We start from the raw sequence: 19,925 nt of genomic DNA, 5'->3' as shown, positions 1-19,925 counted from the left end.
TACTCATGTTGACTTGTGTTTTTTTCCCAGTAGGAAAGTCTACTTGAAATATAAAGTTCTTGTCAGAAGGACAAAGGGAAGGGAAGTGTCATCTAGCCTGATAACACCCTTTCTCCACTGTTAGGATGAATCCATATATCAAATAGGCAGACCTATTCCTGTGACCTCCACAGAGGTTTTTTTCTATCCCTGCATACCCCTCCCCATAGTGCCGTGCCCACTCCCCCCAATAGTGCCAAACATGAATTGGCAAACTCCTTATACCCAACCCTGCTTTTCCTAAAGTCTGTCTGGATGTTCTGTTTAATTTGCTATTAACCAGTTCCAGTTTCTGAAATGGCAGTTTATCTTGCATTAGTTATACTTAGATTGGTTTTATTTTGGGATATTCCTGTTGAGATATTAGGAGTCTAGATTCTAGGCTCAATAATAACACATTTGGCAAGGGAATCATCACAAAATGCCCAAGCTATAAGGGAGCTTCAGGTCCAACATTCTGTTACAGATGAGAGAGATGATAGAAGCTTCTCTGTCCCTGATCTAGAAGGTAAAGAGCTAACTACAGACTCTGGAAGGCCTGAGCCTAGGTCTTTCCTGTGACACATCTGAGCTGAGTAACTCTGGACAAGTTGGGTGATTCAATGTTTAAGGAGCTCTTTCAGCCTGCAAGCTGAAGAACAGGGGCTGGCTTGCATTGATAGAAAGAATTCCATCACCAGGGAGCTGAATAGTCCAAATTAAAAAAACATAAAAAATTATATATATATATAATATAATTCAATATATAAATTACATATATATGTGTGTGTGTGTGTGTGTGTGTGTGTGTGTGTGTGTGTGTGTGTGTGTATACTGGGAATACAACTAGGTAGGGAGGTGCCTGGAGTCAGGAAGGCCTGTGACTCTGGGCAAAGCACTTAACCCTGTTTGCTTTAGTTTCTTCATCTGTAAAGGATTCTGGAGAAGGAGTGGCAAACCTTTCCAAGATCTTTGCCAAGAAAATTCCAAATGGAGTCATGAAGAGTGGGACATGATTGATCAGCAACAAAATGTTTGTGTATGTGTCTGCACACATACAAACAGATAACAAAAAGAAACAGAGAAGGGGAGAGAGGAAGAGAGAAAAAAGAGGAGGAAATGGAGGCAAACAGGCTTAGGGGACTTGCCCAGGGTCCCCCAGCTCGTAAGGGTCTGAGACCAGATTTGAACTCAAGAAGATGAATCTTTCTGACTCCAGATCCACCACTTTTTCCCCTCTGGCTGCCTTTCACTGAGAATACCCTGTGTCAATGAAATCACAAGTCCAGTAAAAAAATTAGCAATAATATAAGCTGACATTTGTAGAGCTTGTTGAGCCCTACAAAGTATTTTATATACTGTATCTCATTCTATACTCAAATCAGTCTTGGTAAGGAAAACTCTATTATTACTCCTCCTTTGTTCCCATTTTACAGATGAGAAAATTGAACCTTGGAAAGATTCAGTGACTTGCCAAAGCTTAAGTAAGAATCTGAGTGAGAATTGAACCCAGACCTTCCTTTCTCCAAGTTCAGGGCTTCATCTTGCCATACCGATGCCGCTTCTCTGGGATAATGAAGAAAACACTGAGGTCCAGGATCTGACAAGTGTCCAAGCTCCTTCACCAAGTGATCTCTGGGCTCCAAATCAGGGTCTGCTCACTCCCTGTTTCCTCTCTCCCTCTCCCCAAATACTTTTGCAGATGGTCAGTGCCATCTCTTTCATATGGATTAGGAAGGGCTCCATTGTGGAGGGTGATGTGTCCTGCTCAGGGCCCCCCTGTTTGGTACCTGAATCTCTATATGAGCAGACCCCAAGTGCAAGAAAGGCCTGAGGCAGGAGGTGATACAGGCTTGAGGCAGGGAGGCGGCCATGGGAGAGGAGAAGGGGGGACGGCTGTGAGAGCCTCTGTGGGGCTCAAATGGACACGAGCGCAGGGAGGAGTCCAGGATTCCTGAGAGCTTTGGCGTTGGGGAGTTAGATGGTGCTGCCAGTGACAGAAACAGGGGACTTTGGAGGGGTGAGCTGGGGAGAGAATACACTTCGGAAGACAATGCACCAGCCCCCCTCCTTCCCCCTCCCCCCCTCCCGTCTATCACTGAGATCTCTCAGCTTTGAGAAGCATCTTCTGCCACTAGGAAATGCTAAACGCTGGAAGCTGGTGGCTGAGCGTGAGCCCCAGTGCCAATCACTGCTCTATGCCCCAGAGTGCATAATTAATTGAGTTCCCCAATCTGTTTACTAGAAATGGAGGTAATGAGAAGCAGAAAACAGAACTGGTGCCTGGGGAAGGGCTGAGTTCAGAAAGCGATGTTTTTTTGGTGCCTGTCCCAGGGCTCGTCTAGAACAGTAAACAGGATGCCAAATGGGGAATGGCTTGCTTTTTTTCCCCTCTTCTCTCTCCTTCCACTTCTCTGTTTATTACAATGAAGGTTCCTTTAAAGGGCTCATTATGTAAATATTTTTCTCTCAAGACTCAGGTCCAGGACTTGAATCATCCCTCATGAAAACTTTTGAATCAAGTGGATCATGGGTTTCCCAAACCAAGCAGCAAAGTCTAAGTTTGCAACTAGAGAAGAATTCTCTGATTACCTGAAATAGTTCTGTTACTCTATGACATGTTTTTACATGTCACCCCCAAACTTCACTCAAATTTGTACACTCATTCATTGATTCATTTGTTTGTTCATTCGCACATTCACTCAACAAGCATTTATTTTTGTTTATTTATTTTGCAAGGCAACTTTCCCAGAGTCATAGAGCTAGTGAGTATCAAGTTCCGAGGTCCTCTTGACTCCAGTGCTCTATCCACTGTACCACCTAACTGCTCCTCAACAGGCATTTATTAAGCTCCCACTGTCTGCCAGGAGTTCTGCTGGGTCCTGAGGATAAAAAGACATAAGTGAAGTAATCCTTACCCTTAAGGACCTTACATTCTATGGAGTGGAACAATATTGAATGGATGAATACAAGATCTATACAAAGTCAATTCATGGTGAGAGACAACAATGGGGAGTGACTACAGACCTAGTCAGGAAGAGGTATTCAAAGCTTTCTTTTGACAAGTACTGACACTGTGATCCTGAGAAATCATGTCATCTCTCATTGCACTTTGGCAACTTTTAAAGGTAGTGAGTTGCAGAACAGGTGGTATTCTGCATTCGTGGAGAGAGTTTTGTCCCTGGGGAGTTCCAGACACCAATAAAATCACAAGTAAGGACCAAACATATGCATACATTATGTATCTGTATGTATACACAAATATATGTATGTATTATGTATATATAATATACACGTTTCTCTCTATATATGTGCACATGCACGTATATATACATACACATATGCATACATATATGGTCATTTCAGAAAATGGAGAACACTTTATTCACTTTAAATGGGAATGAATAGAAATAAAAATTTCCCTCAGATGTATGTTGGGGGATACTATAATATAATGATCCCAGGATCATCAGTTTAGAACCAGACTGGAGCTCAGATGCCATATAGCCTAAACTACTCATTTAAAGATGAGAAAACAAACTGACTTGTGCAGTAGGACATGGATAGTGATGATAAAGTGGGTTTTGAACCTGCATCCCCTGACTCGGGAGCTGAAGCTCTTTCCACTATGCAACACTGCCTCCTTTATTCCACAGTTTGCATGTTGCCAGTCTTTCTAAAGGAGTGGGCCCCAGAGTAGTTTTGTACCTTTTAAAGATTGCCATTTTGAAATGCTGATTTTTTTTTTAACTGATTGCCTCATGAAGAGCCATCTTTCCACTACCTTCAAATCCTTAAGAATATCCTTTGTGGGAGATATAAGAACTGGGAAAACAGTGGCTTAGGGAGATTAAGCGATTTACTAAAGACCACGTGGGAGTTTCAGTGGCCAGGACAGAAATAGAATTCTAGGAATAGAGTTCTGAAATACCAGACCAGTGCTTTCAGTAAAAGTTTCTGTCTTAATTTAGTAGGTACTTGCTGACTTTGGGACACGATTGGGGATATATGAAATAATGATGCTGATTTTTTAAAAAGACCTGCCTGTACTCCTACATCCAAATGAGAACTGTAACTCTCAAGCAGGCCCCCTCAGGAGGGAAGACACTTAATTCCGGGATGTTTTGATGTGGCATAGAGCTCATTTGGCACTTTTCTTTGGGGATGAATTGCTTCATGAGCTTGTTCATGAGCCAGACAAGAAAATTAACCTCTACATTTTGTCCATACCTTTCAAGCTAGAGATCTGATTGCTTGGCGTATGCCCCAAGAATATCATTGACAAAAAGAAAAGCTCTCCATATACTAAAATATATCTGGCAGCACTTTTTGTAGTAGTAAATGACTGTAAACAAAGTAAACTGTGCTTTGATTGGAGAAGGGCTAAGTAAATTGTGGTATTTGAATGTTACTGGGCTGTAATAGAATGAACAGTTACTGGGTTGCAAGAATGAAGGAATGAATGAAACAAAATTAATGACTGAAGGAAGGAATGGAAAAATGATGTATTAAAACTTTATATATACAAAGCACTGGAGATAGAAATAAAAAAAATAAGACAGTCCTTGCTTTCAAGAAGCTCACATTCTAATTACAAAAGATTTCAACTGGAAGTCAGGAAGAAAAATCCCACAGTTCTTGGGATACAGAAGGAAAGCAGAAAGTGATGAATCTTTTAAAATGTCATTTGAACTAATAAAATTGTATCTGTTCAGTTGTTGAATCACTTTGGTGAAGAAAACTTCCTTTTCTGGATCTTCTGTAGCACCAGCAACAATAGTTGTCAGGCTTCATTTCCCCAAGGTTTGTTTCCCCAGATGATGGCTGTGAGGGCTGAATGGGAAGGGAGGGGGTTGGGTACCGTTGCCTCTCACTTTGGAGCCTTTGGGGCTTGCCTACTTGTTGGTGACAGTTATATAGAGACTATACAAGTGAGGAACAGAGAAGCATGGGAAAACTTGTATAAACTGATACAAAGTGAAATAGGAAGAATCAAGAAAATAATACATATAATGTAAATGGGAAGAACAACAATCAGAAGACAATAGAAAATTAATGTTGCTAAGCTACAAAGAATAAGCTTGTCCCCAAAGAAAAAACATGAAAAAGATACCTCATCCCAGTCCTTCAGATAGTACGAAATATTATATATAATGTCATATTCTCTTGCCGTGTGGAATTTTTTTGTTCCTCTTTAAAATTTTTTCTCCTTGTTAAAATGAGAATGGGAAAGGGAGAAGAAAAAGGGACATTTTAGGCAATGTTAAAAATAAAATCTATTAAAATTTTTTTTTAAAGAAAATGACTTCATAACTTCATTCCTTTGAGCCATTTCTCATTTATGACTTAAAATAATAAGATGATAGACTTAGATTTAGAAGAGAACTTAGAGTTCATCCCTTCCAAGTCCCTTGTTTTACAGTTGACACCCTGAGAAATAAGTGACTTGTCCAAGGTCACACAAGTGACAAGTGATAAAACTGGAATTCAACTTGTGTCATTGCATTTCAGATGTGTTGAACTTTTCTGTTGCACAGGCATTCTCAGCTGTGTCATATATTGTATTCATGAACATAGCTCAATTCATGAAAAGATGTTGGCTTTTTCCAAAAAAATCCAATCTGCTTCCAGCAGATGAAAATATTCCATGTGCAGAGCTATTCAAAAAGAATGCCTGCAGTCTCTAAGGGCAATCGTGAGTTGTAAATGTGCCTTTAGCAATAAATCCATCATTAGCCTTCTAAAGTGATCCCTTGAAAGGGGCAGTCCTATTTAAATTAATAAGTTCTGGTCTGGTTTGCAAAAGCCATCATTACTTTATAGTCATTCCATGTTTTTTCCCTTGCTGCTATATTTGCTAATTCAGGTACCTCAAGGTGCATGAAAAGAAGTGAATCCTTTGAGCATGAATGAATGAATGAATAAAAAAAAGCATTTGTTAAGTGCTTTCTGTAGAATTTTCGAACAGCACAGCAAAGGTAGAACATTCAGGAAAAAGAGATGGAAAGATCAACGTTTGAGAACAATTCACTTAATCATAATATTATTCACTCAATAGAAATTAATTTTCCCTTCTGAATTAAGCAAACCCATGTACTATTCTCATTGCACTTTCCTATTCTACCTTTTATGGTAGATACCTATATATCTTATTGTTCAGATTTGATTGTAAGCTCCTAATGGGCAAGACTATGGGCAGCTGGGTGGCAAAATGGATAGAGCACTGAGCCTAGAGTTTGGAAGATTTGTATTCCCAAGTTCAAATCTGGTCTTGGACCTTTACTAGTGTGACCCTGGGCAAGTCACATCATTGCCTCAGTTTTCTCATCTATAAAATGAGCTAGAGAAGGAAATGGCAAACCACTATAGTATCTTTGCCAAGAAAACGCCAAATGGAGTTACAAAGGGTCATATGTGACTGAAATAACACTTCAACAAGTAGACAATGTTAGAATTTATTTTTCTTTCTATTCTTTTAGTTTATAGTGTCTTATGTATACGCGTAGTAAATATTTGCCAGTAATTCTCATTCCTATACTCCTGTATCACTAAACAGTTACTAGAAATGTCAAATCAGATGTTCTGGTTCTAAAACTCAGCATGTTCAAAATGGAACTCATTATTGTTCTACCTGTTCTGGGCTAAGCCTTAATCAGGCCACTCTGGTGGTTCAGATTTGATATTAGAACAAATAGAGACAGTTACAGACCGTATGACTTATAATAAAAGGACTTTAGTTCATAAAAGGAAATTCAGCAAGGATACAGCATTGTCTCAGGTTGAAATTCTCCTTGTCCTCATGGGGAAATGAATCTAGATAGGAGAGCGTATTGTCTCATATAACAGTATGAATTAATGAACAAAGTTCATTAAACCTAAGTGGGGCTGATTATTAGTAGGGTTGACTTTTTATGTTTTAATTAACGAGGAAATAATATAGTTTTCCTCCCTTGTACAAATTGTCTCAATGACACTTTCTTTACTTGTTTTTGGGGTAAATGGTTTAGCTTATAGGAAATAGATGTTCCTACTACAAACCACCCTTTGGTGGCAGTCATAAAAATCTACTGGAGGACCTTCTGTTGGCTGTTGCTAGATAATTTTGACTTTACATGTGTAGGTAGCAAGGAAAGAAGGGACTGGTACAAACAAAAATGAAGATCATAAAGACAGCTAATGACAACAAAAAAACAAGTAATGTAATGATTGTCAAAAAGGTAGAGTACACTATCAAGGAAGGAGAGTACCAAGGTGACTGAATATGGAAAAGAATAAAGTCTAAAATCCCAGGCTTCACCCTCTGCCTTTGAAAGGATGGAGTCCTGAATCTTAATGATCTGATCCATGTAGTGGGTACAAACCTTTGCAATTTCTAGTGGGTCTCACTATGTAAAGCAATGCTGATGAACAAGGGCTACAGCAGGAACGTGAGCACCACAGTACAGATGATGACATTTCTGGCACAGTCATTGGTGATCCTTGTAGGTTAAGGTCATCTATAAAATCCCTTTTTGTCCCCCTGCTGTTCTAGGACTAAGGTCAGTACTACTATGCACTGTGTATTCTCCAGGCTTTTATGTATCACATCCCATTGAATTCATTCCTTATTCCTTCTAAACAAGGTATCCCTCAATAATTCTGTCTGTAGGGTATTTTATTGGCCCACACAGTGGGATGATCTCATTCTGCTTGTGTTCCTGCTCATGCCAGTGCTTGATTTGCTGTCCATCTTTGCTGGGGTCCATGTTGTTGCCACTGAATCCTCCGCTAAGGATCCTACTGCCATCCATTGTTCTGGGAGACTATAATGATGCTCGTTCCAATTGGAACATTTGCTGTCAATGGTACTTGCTTGCTGTATTAACTACTACCATTACCCACAGAGCAGAGTGGATATGTGCTTCTGACAGTTTCTACCACACTAGTGATGTAAGCAATCACTGAAGCAGTGATGAACTTCATCATTAATCTCTAGTCTACTCCAAATTACCAAATACCATCTCTTTTTCTCACTAGCCATTGAGAGTCTTTATATTATTTTTTGAAAATTTGTTTTATGCAATGAAACAAGTATTTCTTTAATATATTATAATAAAAAGATGATTGCATATGAAGCTGCAAATCTATTATGTATATTTTGTTATTCCTTTTAAATGTATAATAAAGTTGTCATGTAAATTTATTTTTTCCTTCCTTTCCCCAGCTCCTCCCTGGAGATGGCTTCCATACACAAATAGGTGTATATGTAAAATTATTCTATACATACTTATCATTATTATTCTATATATTTTTATCAGTTTCTTTATCGGTTCTTTCTCTGAACGCAGATGTAAGTATAATTTATTTTTAATTTTTATATTTATAATAGTCAAAATGACTTAGTCACACAACATTATTCTTAAAACAATATGCTGTTACTACATACAATGTTCTCTTGGTTCAGCTTGTTTCACTCTTCTCCCTTTTATATAATTCATTCTATGCCTTTCTAAGATCATTGAGCTCATCATTTCTTATAGCACTGTAATATTACAATCATATATCACAACTTGTTCGTTCATTCTCCAATAGATGAATATCTCTGCAATTTCCAGTCCTTTGCTTTTATACTCTTATAACACCTCCCTTAAGATAAATGTCTTCTGACAAGCCAGATGAAGAGTTTTGATCTTTCTCCTGGGTTCACTTTCTCCAAAAGCATTGTAGTAATTATAGGGGACATTTCTCATAGTGTAGTCAATATTGACCTCCCAGGCTCTCCATTGCTCTATTGGGAAACAGAATCTGGCAGGGGAGTATGATGAATTCAGTTTAACTTGTATTAATTTTGTATATATTTTAATAAATATTTATATACATATAAATTGTAAGCTCCTCAAAGATAGAGATTCTTTATTTTTGTCTTTGTATCCTCACTGCTCTTGATAAAAGACTTATGGAGGGTTGATTTATTGAATAAGTTATTTCTTGAATTGTGAACATTTGTATTTAGAATTATCATCCTGCTTTTTGAAGAAGATTGTATGGCAGAAGGGACAAAAGACATGAGATGAATAGGAAGGTTAGGGACATTATGAAGCTAACTTGGAGAGCCCAAGAAATATGCAGCTTTTTAGAGATTGATTTTGGGAGAGCTTGAGGAAAAGCTGAAAAAGAATGAAACTGAAGAATAAAATCTTCAGGGAAGAACAATATAAACAAGAGGGTAAGAAAATTAAAAATAATAAAAACAATGTGATATAAAATAAAAAGTATAAATAATAAGATAAAGTAAGGCAAGGGAAGAATATATGAATAAAAAGCAGGAATATGTGAATTAAATAAGTCGACAAGACAAAATCAGAAGTTCAAGAAGGACAAGGAAGTTGGATGTGACTATCAAGTTGAGAGGTGACAAGAATGAAACAAGTAGAACCAGAACAATTTCTGTAACAAGGTTGCTTTGAATTACATTTTAATCTGGTTTGGGCTGTACTCAGGAGTGCTGTGAGCAGCATGCAATTTAACATTTCTGGTCCAGACAATGAAGAAAACAATAAATCAAAACATGATTTGTGGTGTTTACTGGTGACTGAGTTGTTAAGTGCTCAGGTTGACAATTTAACAATTGGCTTTCATAAGCCTGTGTTCTGACAATCCCATGAATAAAGGGATAGAAAAAGTGATTGGACCTATGATTTAACTGTTAAAGAGAACTTCTAGGTGAGGAGAGTCCTTTTTCATCAATGTAGGTCAACAGCTTTTTGTAAGGGTGATACAAAGTAAAACTTCTAAAGTCCCAATAACACCAAGTATGTGACACAAGAGCAGGTGAATCATTTTCCTTTTCAGACAAAATTTTAAGATAACTCTAATTTGTTAAAAATTCCACACCATTCATTTAACTCGTTCATTTTACAGATAGGAAAACAAGAGTCACAGAGACATGAAATTACATTTTCAGTCACATTAAAAAGTTAAGTAGCATCCAAAGAAAGAAGACTGGGAAACGAATGTGAACTATCTGCATTTTTGTTTTTCTTCCCGGGTTATTTATACCTTCTGAATCCAATTCTCCCTATGCAACAAGAGAACTGTTCGGTTCTGCAAACATATATTGTATCTAGGATATACTGCAACATATCCAACATATAAAGGACTGCTTGCCATCTAGGGGAGGGGGTGGAGGGAGGGAGGGGAAAAAAAATCGGAACAGAAACGAGTGTCAATATAAAGTAATTATTAAATAAAAAAATTTTAAAAAAAAGTTAAGTAGCAGCAAAGCTGGAATTCTACCCTTGATTCTGAATTCTTGTTCTTATCCTTGTTCTTGTCAATCCAATTCTTATATCCTCTAAAGGCAGCAAATACCTTGTCTTCCAGATCTTTATATTTCCACAGTCAGGCACTTAAATGATTTGACATTTAACATGACAAAATAAAGTAGATTTCTTATAGTTAATTCCAAGAAAGTATCCATAGGCTTCCATTGTACTTAATTTTTATTTATGAGGTATGGATGGAAATAATTTTTCTGGGGCTTGGAAATATCACTACTTCTATTTTTGTTGCAACAATATTCATTGTACTAAAACATAGTAAGCAATGATAAGAATTTAATAGAAGTATGATTGATATGTTAGTTTGAGGTCCAATAATGAAAAAATGGGCTCTTATACAATATAGCAATCTTTAGTTTCAATAATGAACCACAGTTACAGTGAAATTCATTTATAATACAATTTTTTTATTATCCAAATTCAACTATAAGTCAAATAATGTTATCTTCACCATAATAAAAATAACCATGATAATTACAGTTTGTTACTATAGTACTTCAAGATTTTACATATTGATTTCCCAAATTATTCCTATGAAATAGGTAGCCTAAATGCTGTTATCTTACATTTTTACAGATGAGGAAACTATAAGTATCAGAGAGGTGACATGAGTATGTCAGAGTAATGTTTAGTGAATATAAGATACAGAATTACAAATAAATGGAGGTTAGAGATTTCCACATCTCTAACAAAACAGAGTTTGCTTCACATCTGAATTTGTTGACCAGAAAGACTTCTCTTAACTTGTCAAGCTGAAGATGACTCTACTTATAACTTGTAAAGTGAAAACTTTGATGGGATTGTGAGGCGGGACGCAAGTGTAACAATGGCTTTCTTGAGTTCCACTGGCTTCAACCAAGAGCCAGATGTTCAAAGACAAGATAATATCATCAGGGAAACAATCAGCAAACCTGGCCTCCCTTATGTCAGGTATGATTATGGAGATGCTGAGTATTGGGGATTACAAATATAAATGTGAGATAGTCCCTGCTCCCAAAGATGTTGTATTCTATATCAGCCTTGATTTCTTGAAAAAAAAATTTGGTCTTTTCAGGATTGAAATGATGATCCATTGATACCGAATAGTCCAACATCAGGATAAATAGGGTCCAAAGTACAACAACCAGAAACAAAGATACAAAATAAGCTAAAATTCAGTGTGTTAAGTGTTGATGGATTAGTTTGATACCCACTAAATTATATGTGCACTTAGCAGTCACAGTCAAAATAAGAAGGATGGTGATATGTTTGTGTGATACCCTTAAGAATGTATCTTGCCTAATGTTTTATAAGAGGAGGGACTAGTTAGTGAATTTGTAAACTGTATTTCTTCTATATTTTTGTTCCTTGGGTAATTTGAGGGTTTTGGATTTAAATATAAGATTGTATTTTCTCCAGGCCTTGGTAAAGACAAGTTGTTTATATTTCATAAGTAGGTCTGAATTTGACAAGATTTACATTTAATATGGATTTTAAAAGGGAAACAATGCCATATGGTAAATAGAGAGCTGGTCTCACAGCTGGGAAGACCTAGATTCAAGTTTACTTTCTGATATATATTGGATTTATGTTCCTGTTCACTTTCTTGAATGTCCCAGTATTTTAGGTCAGAGGTATCAAACAAGAAGCCAAATCTAGATTAAAATGGGGAAAATCGGGAAATACTTAACAGAATAAATAAAAACACAATAGACTATAGGTAATATTAATCTGTGGTTTTCTAAATCAATATGTCACCTGCAGGAACCCTTATGTATGGTTTAGTGAAATCCTTTTCTATTTAAGTTTAATACAGCTAGGTGGCACAGTGGATGGAGAGCCAGGCTTGGAGCCAGAAAGACCTCAAGTCTGGCCTCAAACTATGTGACCCTAGGTAAATCACCTAACTCTGCTTCAGTTTCCTCATCTGTAAAATGAGGAGGAAATAGTAAACCATTCCATTATCTTTGCCAAGAAAATCCCAAATGAGGTCATGGAGAGTTGGACACAACTGACCAAAAACAATCCCTGATCTAGGCAATGCTTTAAAATTCTGAGTTGCAGTGAATATACCAACTTCTGTTGGTAAAGAGATCTTCTCCTCTGGAATACCTGGGAGCCCCTTATACCAACGAAATCACAATTACTGATTTAAGAAAACAAAATAAAGTCAATTCAAAAACTCTTGTTTTAACATTTAGCCTTAAGACTGGAAGTGAAAACAAAATATAATTCATAAATTTTCTAATTGTTTTCTCCTGCTACAAACATTAGTCAAAGCCTGATATTAACAGTAATATACATACATATGCACACTCATGTATCCTGTGGGCAATGATGTAAGTAGACAAGAAAAAGGTGAGAGTAGAATATATATTTTGAGGCTAAAGACAACAATGACTAATGTCTACAGCAAGGAAGAATAATGAGTGAATCATTAATTATGATCCTAATTACTTCTGCTGCCAAATAAAATCATTTGTTTAAAGTAAGACATTTTGCTTTGATTAAAGTCATTCTCATTAAGTGAAATGTGTCAGTCAAGGAGTGAGCCCACAAACATTAATTATGCACTGTTTATATGCCAAGCAAAGTGCTAAGCATTGGGGATATGAAAAAAGGCAAAACTGGAAGCAATGCGAGAACAGTTATCTACATGGAAACTAATTTCAAGAGAAGGCACTCAACAAGGGACAAGGAATAGTCAGTTAAAATAGAAAGGTTGTGAGCCAAGTTTTGAAGGAAGCCAGGAAACGAAAAAGATGAGGAGGAAGCAAATTCCAGGTTTGGGGGCAGCTAGTGAAATCCAAACATTAAAGACAGAAGGATATGGAAAAGAGGAAAGTGTAATAAGATTAGAAAGGGAAGAAAAGACTAGCTAGTGAAGAACTTTTTAAGCCAGAGGACTTCATATTTTATCTTAGAGGTAATAGGGAATTAAAAAAAATAGAGGTGCAAGATATCATGGTCAAATCTATGTTTTAGAAACATCACTGTTAAAGTTGAGTAGAAAATGTATGATAGGATGTGGTTCAGAGATTTTGCCTATAAGTGACCCCACCCATCCACTCTTCTCCAACAGATTGTCCTCTATCATCCCCACTTCCTCACTTCTCTTCATTTTCTGCATGCCTACTGGCTGTTTCTTAAACCTTTACTTAATTCACCCAACTTTTTCTAGTTATTGTTGTCCCGTAATTTTCTTCCCTTTAGTGGCTAAACTACTTGAGAAGTCCTTCTGCTTCCTTTCCTCTCATTCTCTGTAATTTTTGCTAGCTTGGCTTTTGACTTCATCATTCAACTGAAATTTCTCTTTTCACAATTACCAATGATTTATTATTTGTGACTTCCTTTTTCCACTTCTCATCCTTCTTGATCCTTCTGTAGTCTTTGACATTCTTCTTGATAATACTTTTCTCTCTAGATTTTTTAAACACTATTCTCTTCTGGTTCTCTTCCTACCTTTCTAACCACCACTTTTCAGTCTTCTTTATTAGATATTCATCCAGCTTGCACATACTCAATGTAGGTTTTCCCCAAGTCTTCTTCCTGGGTCTTTTTCTTTTCTCCCTAGGATATTTCACTTGGTGACATCATCAGATTCAATTATCATTTCTATACTGATTATTCTCACAACAACTTATCTAGCTCTAACCTGTCTCCTAAACTCTAGATTTGAATCTCTAGCTTATTGAACATCTCCAATTGGATGTACTATATACATTTAAACTTAACATGTCTAAAACCGAACTATTTATCTTTTCCCCAAAACTGTTCCTCCCTTCCAAACTTCTATGTTACTGTCAAGGGCCCCACTATTTAGCACCAGCATTCTCTGAGTGCCCCAAACTCCTACATATGATTCTCAACTCCTCATTATCTCTCAACTTTCTCTTTCCTCCCCAATCCCATCTGTTGTCAATGCATGTTGATTTGGTCTTTCCAGGATGTATGTTATGCTTCCCCTTATCTCCTCAGATAACTGTCATTCCCGGGATGCAGCCCTGTGATCACTTCATGATAAGAGTATTTCAATAGCCCGCTAGTTAGTCTCCCTACTCTAAGTCTCTCCCCACTCCAAACTCCATTCTCTACTCAGCTGTCAAATATTATTTCTAAAACACAAGTCTAACTATGTCACCTGACTATTTGATAAACCCTAGTGACTCCCTATTACAAATATAAAATCCTGTTTGACATTCAAAGGCCTTCATAAGCTGCCTCCCCCACCTGTCTACCTGACACCCTTCCATGTGTTTTATGATTCTATGGCATTTACCTTCTGGTTTTTTCTCTAACAAGACACTCCATTTCCTGACTCAGGGCATTTTCACTAACTGTCTTCCAGGCCTGTAATTCTTTTTTTCTATCTCTGCCTCCTGGCTTCCCTGACTTCCTTTATAGGCTGATATTCCACCTTCTCAAAGACGTCTTTCTTGATACCCCTTAATGCTACGGTCTTTCCTCTTGTGAAATCATCTCCAATTTCTCTATTTGTGTCTTATTTGTACATAGTGATTTGAATACTACATGTGAACTCCTTGAAGATTTTCTATGTTTAATTCTTACCACAGTGCCTAGCACATTTTAGGGGCTGACTGAAGGTAGAGTGACCATAGAATCAGGTACGTTGGATTATGAAACTGAGTTGAGGATGACAGTAAGCAAAACTGTGGATTTGAGGAACTGGGAAGATTACTGAATAACTGAAAAAAGCAACTCTAAAGTAATAGAAAAAAGTGAGGAGAGAGAGAGAAGATAATTAAAGAGAATGATTTATGTTTTGGGCATATTGAGTTTGAGGTGGCTATGGAATATCCAGTTTGAGATGTTCAATAGGCAGTAGGTAATGGAAGGTTGGAAGTCAGGAGAGAGATTAGGGCTACATAAATGTATTGAGAATCATCTCAGTAGAGAGATAACATTTGGAGATAATAATTGGACTCATGGGAGGTGATAAGATCACCAAATGAAGTAATATAGTGGAGGTGAGATGGAACCTTGGAGGCTTTTAATTTTAATTTCATATAGCCTTGCATTTCAGAGTAGGGCCCTATATTTTCCTGTTCTGACACTTGCAATCAAAAGAGTTTTACTTAAATTAACAAATGATCATTTTTTATAATAAACAGAATGTCATTTCATTAAATTTGTAATTGTTTTTCCTTGTCTCAGACATTAGTGGCTATTCTATCTTTAGATATAATACATATGTAAAAGAATGTTAATTACCAGATTTGATTACAAAGACTTCTTCAAATCAGATAATTTAGAGCCTCCTCAGGTTACTGAAGAACTATCTAGGACCTTTGCCTGACAAACCTTCCCTTGACTGGGTGAAAACAATTTTTGATTGACTCAATCAGAATAGACTGTGAACAGGTCCTGTACACCAGTTTGAATCAATAGAAACTATTAAATGAATCATACCCTAAATAATTTGTATAAAAGAGAGATTATCTCAGAATAGTCGTTATGGAAGAAGAGATTCTAAATGTTTGGATTGAGATACTGGAACTAATGTGAAGGGAAAAGAGGACTAAGTTGTGGTAGAGAATGGATATACACAGGAAAGTCATTGACTCTACAGAGTGCTACAGCACCTTGTATCTAGGCTGAGGGAACATTCAAGAAAAGCCCAACTTTCTCTGTTAATATCTATCTATAAATGTTATAAATTCAAATGCTTCCTGTAAACTAAATTTTGTCTCAACCACGAATAGGCCAGTTGGTGAGGATGATAGAATGCCAGGCCTAGAGTCCGGAAGACTTATCTTTCTGAATTAAAATCTGGTTTCAGACACTTCCTAATTGTGTGACCCTGGCAAGTCACTTAACCCTTTTTGCCCCAGTTTCTTTATCTGTAAATTGAACTGGAGAAGAAAATGGCAAACTACTGTGATATCTTTGTCAAGAAAATCCCAAATGGGGTCACAAAGAGTTAACTGAACAACAAATAACTGAGATGGATATTGTTATATATTAAGTTCTGCACTGAACCTCTGATAAGATATAAAGATTGTTTTTTCAGAGTAATTCTGATTGAATACAGAACTTTTCAACCAAAATTCCCTAAAAGAGAAGGGAACCAAGTAGACTTTAGAGGCAACTGTATTGCCTATAGTTTTAAAATGAGCTAAGTATTATAAGAAAGTATGTTCCATAAATATTGGGAAGTAGTTCTGGTATCTTATGTAGGAATTTTACTTCTGTACATTGGATGACCCAGCACTGAAAGAAGTTGGTGTTTTGTCATAGCAATGGCTCTGTTATCTGATTGATGTGAGTCTACTTTTAGTGTTGAAAATTGAAATTTATCCAGACTTCCTTATTTTGTCTTTGTTCTCCTATGAATCATCCACAGGGATGACCACTCATTACACTACAATTCTTGGTCTACCTCGTTTTTCATCTAGAATTTGCTGCAGCTGGGGAAGAGATACATTTTTTTCTCTTTGAGATTTACTTCTAATTACTGGATACTTTTTAAAGACCAGGTAGGATATTCATGAAATCATAATTTAAATGTTTGTATAAATATTATTACTTAGATGCTCATTATACTTTCTTTTGATTTGCATTAATCTCCATTAATATTTGAGAGAAATTCTTTTTCATTTAGAGATATTTTTTGCAAGAAAAAAGAGAATAGAGATACTTGTTAGAATGATTTAGAATCTAATAACTGAACAATAGTTGAATAATTGAAATAAATGATAGTTGCGTTGAATAATTAAATAATTGGATTATAGTGTATTTTCTTTTTATAAATGTTTCATTTTTCCCCAATTATAAGTAAAAACAATTTTTAACATTAATTTTTTAAAGTTTTGAGTCCTTCCCTATCCCCCTATAAGCAATCTGACATAATTTATACATGTGCAATCATGTAAAACAGTTCCATATTTGCCATTTTGTGGAAGAAAATTTGAACAAAACAAAAAAAAATAGAAAAAAGTGAAAAATAATGTGTATGTATTCAGATACTATCTGTTCTTTTTTTTTAGTATATTTTCAATAGTCACCAACTTTTTAATTTGATGAACTAAAATATATGTTTTAGCCTTCTATGTGTTATTGTCTAGAAACTAAAAAAATAAAAGTTTTATATTACAATTAAATATAAAAATAGACCTTATAATCTTTAAAGCAAATTATTGTCACATATAATCTTCCAGGGAAATTCTTTCTACCAAAGTCCTTGGTATTATCAAATGGGTCAACCATCACAAGTGGATCTAAATATGGTCTTATTAATGAAAATGAGAAAATAAATGCATTGCCATCTGCTTTGCTGCTGCTCCCAGTAGACCAGGAAACTTTTCTAGGGATGTCAAGTTAAACCTGTTTTGTGTATTATCTTTCTTTTGGAACATGATGTTTTCAAGAGCAGGGAACATTTGCTTTTATGTTTGTTTCCCCAATTCTTAGTGAAATGCTTTGTATATACTAATAATTTAATAAATTCATTTTATTTCATTAGCTAATTCATTTATTCATTGTGTCATATTTTCCACTAAGGCAAGCCCTGTAAATAGGAAAGATTATTTTTGAGGCAATGAATGAGAAGTGTCTTGTGCTCTCCTCCTCCCTCTTGCTCTGTATTTCTCCTCTTGTTTGCCAATCCCTAAATTCTTTAACATTTCACTGTGCAAGTAGAAAAGTAAATGCTTTAAGTGACAAATATCTAGAGAAAATGACACAAAAACCAGGTGATTTAAACCTCTCCTCCAAGCTAAGTGTCATCTCAGTCATCAAAGATAAATGACTGACTACAAAGCATTTGGGGTAGAGGAAAGATGCTTGAATTGTAAGTCAGAAGATGTGGGTTGGAACCCTCATTTTGTGACTTATTACTTGTGTGACCTTAGGCAAGAGAATAAGGGGGTAGGGACTCTGAGCATCAAGGTGGGAATGGGAGGGAAGATGAGAATAGACACTTATAACCAGGGCACATGCTTCCTAGTTCTGGTTGACTATGTAGGAACTTTACTTCTGTACATTGGATGACCCAACACTGAAAGAAGTTGGTGTTTTGGCTTGATGTGGTAAACTCTGAATGGTTCTTTATTCCTACTCTTCCCTGTGATACTGGCAAACTGGTGGGTGCTGTATGAAAGACGAGAAAGTTCTCAGTTCAGATTCCCAGACTTTGACACTTCAGGTAGTATTGTGTAACTACTAGATTTCAAAAGAGGGGTGGGGAAGAGGGTGTCACCTCAGCATGGCAACTGTAATCACAAAGCACCTAGTGCAGGAATACTCGAGTTATTTGGATAGTACAAAGCCAGGGGAAATGTAAAATGTCTAGTTAGTTGTCTGGTAAACCATTGGTGTCAAATACAAATAGAAATGGAGCCACTGAACACGGATAATAATCCATGTGGGACACATATTTAGAAAACAGGAAAAGTTATCTATTGTCTTAATATTAATATATTAATAGTGTCTATGTCCCATGGTATTTTTTCTTTGTTAAATATTTCCCAATTCCATTTTAATCGGTTTTATTGCTAATTGCATGTTTGACACCTTTGCTATAAACTGCTTTATATTCTTCTGAATTTAAATATCAACACATCAGTAGTTATAAATTAAGTTACTGAATTCTAGTTCAAATTGTTCTGTTAATGCTTGTTGTGAGTCTTTTAGATTCAGTGTTTTGGGTATTTTTGCTTATAATTTACCTGTTCCATATCTGGTTCACATTGTACTCTGAGTAGCTTTTTACTTTCCTTTTAGTGAAACCAAGGATATGAGCTATAGCCTAATCTGTAAATAAATTTGTTCCTGAGGTTCTGGAGTGAAAGAGTAGGATTTTAAAAATCCATGAGTATGAGGATAGGAGTCTCCCTTTCATTAGCTTAGTCTCCCCAGATTAAACCTGGATTTCTAGTTGTATCTACTTGCCTATATGTAGAATAGGGGCTGGATACAGTACTTGAGTTCCTGTGAGCCACACAGTGACTTCTCACTGTTAAACACTAGAGAAAAGATAATGGTTTCTTCATTACTGGAGGTATTCAAGCATAGATTAGCTAATTATTGGGAATGTTGTAAAAAGATTCTCATTCAGGCACAGTTTGGTCTTTTGCACTAGCCTCTGAGATCCCTTCCAGCTCTGTGATTCTGAGATTTTCAATTTTGCCCATTTTTTCTTCAATGGTGTGCAGAAAAAAAAGGATTCAAACATGGAAGTATTTATTTTTTTTCATGTGGACATGTACACAATCATGCGTGTATATTAGCAAGGAGTTGTTGATCATGAGTAACTATAGTGAGCACATACAAAATAGCTCTATTATTCTAAGCAGCCTTATGTTTAGAAGATCTAAGTTCAGAGCTCAGACTATTTAGAGCTAGAATCCAATTCCATAATTCTAAAAATGAGGAAATTAAGGGCTAGAGGCAATGACTTGTGTTAAATCACATAGCTAATAAGTAGTAGAATGGAGATTTGAACCACTTCAAATGGGGATTAGAACCTAGATTTTCTTATTCTTAAACTATTGTTCTTTCTACCATAACACACTGCTTGCTGCATTTCCTAATTAAGAAATTTTCTCCTTGCCTTTTTGCTTGGTTGGAGATTTTTAGAGGCTCATTAGG

The 19,925-nt window shown here is 36.3% G+C and overlaps 1 protein-coding gene across 6 annotated transcripts in view; it reads left to right on the top strand.

Annotated features, from left to right (window-relative positions):
* The first annotated feature begins 11,182 nt into the window (after positions 1-11,182).
* Positions 11,183-19,925, top strand: part of CLIP4 (CAP-Gly domain containing linker protein family member 4) — a 126,901-nt gene continuing 118,158 nt past the window's right edge. For all 6 annotated transcript variants that reach the window (XM_051976217.1, XM_051976207.1, XM_051976215.1 and 3 more), the window contains exons 1-2: positions 11,183-11,267; positions 16,681-16,813. The gene's annotated coding sequence lies outside the window, so the exon portion shown is untranslated. The remainder of the gene's footprint in view (positions 11,268-16,680; positions 16,814-19,925) is intronic.

The sequence above is a fragment of the Antechinus flavipes genome, chromosome 2 (genome assembly GCF_016432865.1).
Source record: "Antechinus flavipes isolate AdamAnt ecotype Samford, QLD, Australia chromosome 2, AdamAnt_v2, whole genome shotgun sequence".
NCBI classification, from domain to species: Eukaryota; Metazoa; Chordata; class Mammalia; order Dasyuromorphia; family Dasyuridae; genus Antechinus; species Antechinus flavipes.
Note: the sequence above shows the minus strand (reverse complement) of the source record. Positions and strands in the feature narration are given on the sequence as shown.